The sequence below is a fragment of the Alligator mississippiensis genome, chromosome 1 (assembly GCF_030867095.1).
Source record: "Alligator mississippiensis isolate rAllMis1 chromosome 1, rAllMis1, whole genome shotgun sequence".
Lineage (NCBI taxonomy): Eukaryota > Metazoa > Chordata > Crocodylia > Alligatoridae > Alligator > Alligator mississippiensis.
In genome coordinates, this window is record NC_081824.1 from 145,628,630 (window position 1) to 145,636,877 (window position 8,248).

Sequence of the window (8,248 nt, forward strand, 5' to 3'; positions counted from 1 at the left end):
AAGGTGCGGTGTGTGTAGAATAGGAGCACTGGGGGAGTAGGTGTAGATAACAAAGGGCATGCCTATTAATTTATAACCTGGCCACACTCACTACTGTGGTGTCAAGAGACCTTTTTTTCCTTTTAGTCTCACCTGTCAACTAAGCAGCAACAATGGAGCAGCACAAAATCTGCGCCACTCATTCTGTTTCCAGAGTTTATTTTTTACCAAGTGTTTAACTATGATGCTATGGTTTGTACCTGGAGTGTCACATGATTGTCAAGTCCTTTGCAAAAATGTGATATGGAAATCTGAGCACTTGATTTCTACCTCCTAATCTGAGAATGTTCTGTGAGAATTGCCTCTACTTGTCCTTATTTTCTTTCCTCAAAGTTTGCTAATTGACCTAGCAACATTTCTTTCTAACCTTCTTCCCCTGTATCTTTCTAGGTCTACATGGAAAAGCTTCTCACCATAAAGATGCTATACAGATGTGATTTGAAGGCAGGAATATGTGATGCCACAGGCAGGGTGGATTGTTAGAAAATTGTCTGCTGCACTCAGAGCTATCACCAATGAGGGTGAGTTCTGTTGCTCTTGATCATCTCTTTTGTCTTGGAAAGTTCCTGTGCCCTTGAGTTCTTATGAGTCCAGGACATCAGGGAGCAGTTTAGAATAAAGATCAAAACTGTGAATTTAATCAAGAATTATTTTGTTGAGTACATGTAATGCTTATACTCTATACTCATCCCTGTACTAGCTGAGACAGTTTTTCTCTATGAAAGAAGCTAGAGTAGGTAAAGAGGCTTCAGGTAGCTTCAAACTTCTTCCTTTAGGAGGAGTGTTTGGCAGCTTCTAGGACAGGGGTCTAGTTCTACCCAGTGAATATCTGAAATGTTTTAAATGAACTATTTTTCAAATAAACTAGAGTTCTGGAAGCCAGTATTCCCCTATCACTAGACTAACATGGGCTGGTGGACGTTAGCTGTTGTACAGAGCTTTACATATGGTAACTCATTACTCAGTATAATTTCCTCATGAGACAAGTACGCAACATTGCCACTGCATAAAAGAGAAAGAAAAGAAACTTTAGGTGAACTGATAAGGGCCCCAGAGGGAGTCAGTACTGGAGCTGGGGTTAGCATACAGTGATCACTTGCTTTTAATTTTGTGTTTAGTTCACTAGACCAGAGGTTCCCAAACTCTGACAGATTGCACACCACCAATTTAAAACGGTACAACCTTAAGTACCACCAGCAAATTTTTGTCATATCAAGTAATTATAATAAATATGTTAACGCATACCACTGACAGGTCATGTGCATACCACTGGTGGTATGCATAACACAGATTGGGAACCACTGAACTAGACCAATCTACCTCCTTGAGTATCCAGAAATTAGGCACTCCTCAGAAGAAAAGCTGTCTGACGAGCCATTGCCACAAAATAGATGACAAGGTTCCTGCAGCCAGCAGGATTTTTAGCTGTTAAAAAGCCTGGCTCTGGGTGATCATAAATAATCAATCCCAAATCTTTGTCCCTACTTTTCCTTTGTTTTAACTTTTCAAAACAGCAGTTAGGCTACATTTTTATTGATAGCCTTTTAATGATAGTTACAAGGGATGTAATTTGGACAGAAGCTGAAATTATTTTTGACACCTGAAGGAGGCTGAGGAAGGATTCTGTTGCCACAGGCTATAACAGGCCCAAAAGGTGGTTTTGGTTTGAAAAGCCTGGGATTCCTGCAGTTTTTAGCTGTGTCAAACAGATCGCGAGACAATAGATTTCATAGACATTAGGGCTGGAAGGGACCTCGGAAGATCATCGAGTCCAGCCCCCTGCCCAAAGGGCAGGAAGTCAGCTGGGGTCATAGGATCCCAGCAAGATAAGCATCCAGTTTGCTCTTGAAGGTGTTCAATGTAGGCGCTTGAACCACCTCCAGTGGCAGGCTGTTCCAGACCTCAGGGGCTCAGACAGTAAAGAAATTCTTCCTTATGTCCAGCCTGAAACGGTCTTGTAGTAGTTTATGACTATTCGACCTAGTCATCATCCCTTGGGCCGCTCTGGTGAACAAACGTTCCCCCAGATACTGGTGGTCACCCCTGATAAACTTATAGGTGCCATCAGATCACCCCTGAGCCTGCGCTTTTCCAGGCTAAAGAGCCCCAGGGCTCTCAGCCTGTCATCGTAGGGTCTGCTTCCCTGACCTCTGATCATGTGCGTGGCTCTTCTCTGGACTCTCTCAAGCTTCTCCACATCCTTTTTGAATTGTGGAGCCCAAAACTGGATGCAGTACTCCAGCTGTGGCCTCACTAAGGCCAAGTACAAGGGGAGAATGACGTCCCGGGATTTGCTTGAGAAACATCTATGGATGCAAGCCAGCGTTTTGGTCGCTTTACTAGCCACAGCATCGCATTGCAGGCTCATGTTCATCTTGTGGTCAATGATGACACCCAAGTCTCTTTCTTCCATAGTGCTAGCCCGCATAGCACTGCCGAGCCTATAAGGATGCTGTGGGTTTTTCTTCCCAAGGTGGAGAACCTTGCATTTATCGGCGTTGAACACCATCAGATTCTCGTCCGCCCACTTGCTGAGCCTGTCCAGGTCAGCCTGGATCACCCGCCTGTCTTCTGGTGTGGATGCTTTGCCCCAAAGTTTGGTGTCATCGGCGAACTTGACCAGTCCGCTTCTGACTCCAGTGTCCACATCATTAATGAAGATGTTGAACAGTATGGGTCCAAGGACAGAGCCCTGGGGGACCCCACTGGTCACAGGACACCATGATGAGTGACTTCCATCAATTACTACCCTCTGGGTCTGACCACAGAGCCAATTTTCCAGCCAGTGGATCGTGGTGGACCCAAGGCGACAATTGGCCAGTTTCTCCAAGAGGTGATCATGGGAAACCAGATCGAAGGCTTTTTTGAAGTCAAGATATATGACATCAATCTCTTCTCCCTTGTCCAGGTGATAGGTCACCTGGTTGTAGAAGGAAATGAGATTGGTCAAGCAAGACCTACCCGCAACAAACCCATGCTGGCTATCCCTTAAGATGTTGGCGTCAGCCAGTCCATTAAGGATGGCCTCTTTAATAAACTTTTCTAAGATCTTCCCCGGGATAGAAGTCAGGCTGATGGGCCTATAGTTAGCTGGATCCACTTTCCTCCCTTTCTTGAAGATAGGCACCACATTGGCCTTCTTCCAGTCTTCGGGCACTACACCAGAGCGCCCAAAGATACTAAAGCTGTCAGCTGAACAAGACTGCCGGGTGCTAGTGCTGGACTTTGCAGCAGCTGTTCTTCCTTTCCTGGTTTTCTCTTTTTATGGATAGAAGGTATATATATACTGCAGGCTTACCTTATGCCCTTACCTGTGGTTCAACCCAGTCCCCTCCTTACCATCATCACTCAAAACACTTATGCCATGACTTATATAATACTTTGAACTTGTTTCCAAAGAGGATAGGTCCTAGAATGTGCCTTTTACTTTAATGCTGGCTGTGACCCACCCATGATGAGGTTGCAACCCAGGTAGCTAAGCAAGTGCTCTGATAGCCCTCTAATGCTGCCCTATAATTCTTTGGCTTTGGATGTTCCAAGAGTGCAACGTGGGAAGCCTGCATTACCCACTTGCCTCTTGTGCACTGGCACAACATGCCACTTTTTCTATATACCTGCTTAGTGTATAATTCTTCCTGTCAAACAGCTTGCTCCATTTTCTGCACAGCACAGACAAACAGCTTTATAAGACTGTAAATGTATAGTAGCAGATGGCCAGGGGAGCATGGTGGATTTACTTCTGGTGGGAATACAGCAAGGAACATGGTTTGGGGAGAAGTATCTAAAATTTGCCCTGCTCTGAAAACATCTTGAAGAGGACAGCAGTGGTGGAGATCAAACAGATGGCTGTCTTGGGTCAGGAATATTTAAAAAATGTAAAGGGAAATCTCCATCTATAAAATAACTGCAAATCTGGCAACTCCTTGTCCACCTGCCTTGACTCTGAAGAGTTCAATTGGGTTCTCACTCTCTGTAGAGAGCTCACTGTCCTAGCTGACCTCCTGTTGTACAGAAATGGTCTCTTTTTAGAATGGTAACAGAAGACAGAGCCAGTACCATAAGACACCCATGACAGCACAGGGGATGGTGTCATTGGAACAGATTGCAGAATAAACCATGGTACTGGAAAAGGGAAGACCAGGCTCCAGGGCCAGACTAATCCTGCAGCCATATTCCAAGGATTTATTTCTGGATGAACCTGAGGAACAGCCTGGACAGGAAGAGGCACTGGTGCTGCAGCTGGGTAAGTGGCAGCCAATGTCTTTATTACAGGAGAAATTTCAACTTACATTTGTAAGTTAAGATGTCCTGTATGGTCTGGCTTTAATTTTAGTCGTAGTAGAAACAATGCTTTTCCCCTGATTTTCCTTTCTGTACACCTTGTCACCATTGGCATTCATCTTGAATCACCACTTGAATCAAAAAGGAGGTAAAAATGCAAACATATAAGTAGCAATTCATTTTTACTAAGTTTGCACTTACTAGAAAACAAAAGCTGGGATTACAGGTTTAGCAAGCTTGAGTACATATACTGCTCTCCTGGTAGCTGTCCCAACAGTGAGTTATAGGATTAGTATTAAAGCATAGCTCCAGACAGCTTGGAATAGATGACCCAGTGGCTGTATTAAGTGAAAAGGCCCTGGGGGATAGTGTTTTTTTGGCAGCCTGGTCCTCCAGCATACTGCCTACAGGAGAAGTAGAAGCAAGAGGTGGGGGCACTTCTACAGTAAGCAAAACTGTGAATCCTAGTTCTTCAATCTGTTAATGTTGCTCTAATTTTCCCCATTTCTGGTGAAAGTTTGAGGATTTTTTGGAGAGGGCCCATGAGACACTTGTGTTAACTCCCATGGCTCTCTGATGCTGCTTGCCATGCTTAGTGGGCCCAATGTACCCCCCTGCCCCCCTTCTACATACAAACATAAGACTGGAAGGTGCCTCCTGAGCCTTTGAGTCCAGATCCCTTCATTTGCAGGCAGCCAGTTACCTAAGATTCCCCAAAATGACCACTTCAAACCTTCCCATGCAACTATCAGACATAAAATCAGAAACTTCAAGAACACCCTAGAAAGTGTCATAGGTTATCATGACATACCATGTGATAACATACCATGTTATCACAACACAAAACTCCATTATCACAACACTGACAATTCACTCACCAAAACCAACTTGATTATCCACAAACTTGCAGTGGTGTGGGGTAGCAAATGTCCAGATGGATAAAGTGACCTCCCTTACTTGTGTGTACTGGTCCCGGAGGTTTGGGACAAACCCCGATTACCACTCTGAGGAGGTTTGGTTCTAGATATGGAGTTCTGGGCTAGGGACAGACATTCAGAAAGTTGGAGCCTGAATTGATTCAAGCTTTGCAGCTTAGTCAAACCTGCATAGATTGAACCAATTTGCAAGTGAATAGACATTCACTTTTGATTCCAGAAATGCAAGGCACCATGCCTGCAGTGGCTCAGGCCAGAAGCATGGGGGTGTTAGAGAGAGCCCTTGGCTGGAGGGAAACTAAGCTGAGGGAAGGGGCATGGCCAGGCCCAGGCAGGCCTGAGTATGATTGGGAAGGGGTTTAAACCCCAATCCTGGCCTGCAGGGACCTAGCTGAGGTCTGCCTAGAGGGTGAGGGGGAAAGCAGCCCCTGTTAGGGGTCCGCAGACCCCGCCCCCTGCTTATTCACTGGCTGGCAGCAGGAGAGGGGTTTGGGCCAGAACCTGGTAGCCTGAAGGGAGGCAGGGGTTTAATCCCTCCATTGCAGGGTGGGGGGGGGGGCGGAGGGCAGCACAGGCACTGATGGGCTCTGCTCGTGCACCTGGGGCAGTGCACCCACAGCTGTGGTGGCCAGATGCCAGTAGCATGAGGGGAAGGGGGGGTGGGGATTAATCTCCACATTGCAGGCAGCAGCAGTGCGGGCACCGGCATGGCACCCTGGGCCGAGTTCCTCTGAGAAGCAGCCAGCTGGCTGTGGGGAGGGGGAATGTAACCTGGCTGCAGGGGGTTCGGGGGAGCCAGGGCTAGTTACAGAGCCTAACTCATTGCTGCCTCCCACTATGGCAGTCTGGCCTGAGCTGGGGTGGCCCCAGGGGGTGGAGGTCAGCACCCTCTGCCTCCCACCTCCTGCCCTGCATGCAGGCCACAGTTTGCGGGCTGGCTGCAGCTGCAGCATGGCTCCCTACCCTGCTCCCTCTCCCTCTCCCTCTCCCGGTAGTGGCAATGGAGCAAACTATCACGGTGGGTGGAGGTAAAGCACCTGTCAACTGCTACCTACTTGTGGCAGTGTGAGGTGCTTGGGGTGGCCTGCTGCAGGCCAGGGGTGTGGGCAGTGGTGGGGGCAGGCAATGGACCACCACAGCCTGGTCTGGCCTGGGCCCACGACAGCCTGCCCCTCCCTCTCCCGGTGTCAGCTGCATGAACCATTGCGGTGGGCAGAGGTGAGACATCTGTCACCCGCCACCTGCTCGTGGAGGTGCTGGGTGTTTGGGGAGAACTGCTGCTGGCCAGGGGTGTGGGCAGCAGTGGGGGGAAGCAATGGACCACCGCAGCCCAGTTTGGCCCAGCCCTGCAGCCAAGGGGTGTGGGCAGTGACTGGCCCACAGCAGCCTGCTTCAAGCACCTGGCACCACTGTGAGCAGGCAGCTGATGACAGGTGCTTCACCTCCACCTGCCATAATAGTTCATTCCACTGCCGCTGCTGGGAAAGAGGGGGCAAGAGCTGCTGCCCCCTTACCAGGCAGACCCGGCAGCACTCTGGAGCAGGGTTTCCCCAACCTTACCTCTTTTTCAGCCAGCTAGAGCAGTGATAGTGCTCTGACTAGGGAGGAGAGGGGCAGGGGCAACCCTGCTTGACTGGAACAGGCAGCCCAGGGCTGCAGAGCATGCTGGGAGGCTCTTATTTAACTTAAAGCAGGAGGGGGTCTGGGACACAAGTTCCAGAAACTGGTTTGACCACAATCAGTTAAGTATGTTACTACATTCAACCAGGTTTATTTCAAACCAGTGTTGGCCATTTTGAAACTGGTTTATGTGCACTGAATTTACGTTATGTTATGTTTAAACCAGTTTCTGATCACTTACACCAGTTTATTCACCTAGCTTCCCAAACAGATTTTCTCAGTTTAGAGCTGCTAGGAATTGCAATGCAGATGTGCCCCAAGTCACTGAGGTGTTAATTCTCCTATAAATCTCAACTGCCAAACCCACATAACTGCCTAACCACATGGGTACTAGTCATGGATGGCTCTATGGTGTGGGCATTTACAGATGGGTATGGAAAGCCCAGGAGTTCTGTGTCACAACACTAAACCTCAGAGGCAACTTTCTGTGTCTACATGCTTAGGTTGCCTGCAAAAGGCCTTATGTTTATACCACACTAATTAATCCTATGAATTATGGATGGTGCATACAAAAGGAAGAAGGGGAATGGTGATGATAATGAGAGAATGGATATTCCCATAGAACGTTCCCTTAGGGTCGTGCATTTGGAATGGAAAGAAATGAACCAGCTGAAATGGGTGTTAGGGAGAGAATGCAATTTGTCTTACTAATAAAAAGAGAGTCCCCCACAAAAGAAATTCTAATTTAGGTCTGGTGCTGTAGTATTAAATGGTAATAGATACCTGAATGGTGAAAACCCATAGTTCTTCACTTACTGTGGGCCTCAAAATTAAAGAAATCACAGAGAAGAAATGTATTGAGCCCACCAGGGCTTCACTTTCGGACAGAAACTCAGAGGCCCACACAACGCTTTGGGTTCACAACCTGCTCATTACTAACTCAGCACACAAGCTGCTGAGGCACAAAAGAAAAAAATATGGAATGCTTCACGAATTTGCGTGTCATCCTTGCACAGGGGCCATGCTAATCTTCTCTGTATCATTCCAATTTTAGTAGAGACAGTGTTAGTATTTGAGAAGAAAAACAACACTGCTACACTGGTATCATGCACAAGTAAACTCAGTGCTAACCTGGGCATGATTTCCAAAGCATTTGTAAAGCAGTGTTATCTTGAATTTTTTATCTTGTAAGTCTCAGTGTTTCTGTAATATAGCTAATTGAATATTTGGCTGCTGGAACAACTGATAGACACTTTAGAGAGGGAAAGCCAAGTGTAGCCAATAGCCACAAATAGCATAAACTGGGAAACAAGATTTAGCATGACCCCAAAGACAATTGAATGATGCTCAATATGCTACCAGCATACACCAGT

At 47.1% G+C, this 8,248-nt stretch overlaps 1 pseudogene; it reads right to left on the minus strand.

The window, feature by feature from the left end:
• Window positions 1–7,846: 7,846 nt before the first annotated feature.
• Window positions 7,847–7,947, minus strand: LOC132248007 (U6 spliceosomal RNA; annotated as a pseudogene).
• Window positions 7,948–8,248: the final 301 nt, after the last annotated feature.